We start from the raw sequence: 719 nt of genomic DNA, 5'->3' as shown, positions 1-719 counted from the left end.
GGGCCCTCCTGCGTCTGAGTCCCGTCACGACCGGTATCCGGGCGATCGAGGAGCGGCCCTTCTCGTGTGGCAGGGCGGTCTGGAAGAGAAGGGGCCGAGGGCCTGCGAGGGGACCTCGGCTCCTCTTGGTGGGAGGCGTGCGGGATGGGGAGCCGCCGGGCTCTTCCCTTTCAGTGCCTCCGACCCAGGCGGGGGTGGTAGTGGGCGGATCGCCAGCCCGCTGGCACGGCTTGGGCCACCCGGCGATGGGTGGATGATGTGCAGGTGGGGCAGCCCTCCCTCGTAGCCAGGTACCCGGTTCGACCCGGTCCCATGTGGCCAGGCTGAGGGGTTTGAAGACTCCCAGAGGGGGAGCCATGAACGGGGCGCCCAGGCCGTCTCACAGCGCGGGTGGCGGACGGATTCCTCCTGCCTCTCCTGCACCTGCAGGTAGGTGAACGTTTTCGAAAAGTTGCCTGTGACTCTTGGCGGTGGATCACTCATCTCGCGCGTTGATGAAGAACGCAGCTAGCTGCGAGAATTAGTGTGACTTGCAGGACACCTTGATCATCGACACTTCGAACGCACCTTGCGGCCCCGGGTTCCTCCCGGGGCTATGCCTGTCTGAGGGTTGTTCGATCGTCAATCGCCCCGGGGCTTCCCCGGGACGCGGCTGGGGCTGTCGTTAGGTGAGCTCCGCTTCCCCTTCGTCCCCCCACAAGGTCAGACCCCTGATTGCC

At 66.1% G+C, this 719-nt stretch overlaps 1 non-coding gene across 1 annotated transcript; it reads left to right on the top strand.

Annotated features, from left to right (window-relative positions):
- Positions 1 to 459: 459 nt before the first annotated feature.
- Positions 460 to 613, top strand: LOC146870034 (5.8S ribosomal RNA). The gene has a single exon (XR_014959897.1). It is a non-coding gene; the product is annotated as a 5.8S ribosomal RNA (ribosomal RNA).
- The last annotated feature ends 106 nt before the right edge of the window (positions 614 to 719 follow it).

The sequence above is a fragment of the Triturus cristatus genome, chromosome 1_1 (assembly GCF_964204655.1).
Source record: "Triturus cristatus chromosome 1_1, aTriCri1.1, whole genome shotgun sequence".
NCBI classification, from domain to species: Eukaryota; Metazoa; Chordata; class Amphibia; order Caudata; family Salamandridae; genus Triturus; species Triturus cristatus.
The sequence above is the reverse complement of the archived record's forward strand: the minus strand, read 5'-3'. Positions and strand labels throughout refer to the sequence as shown.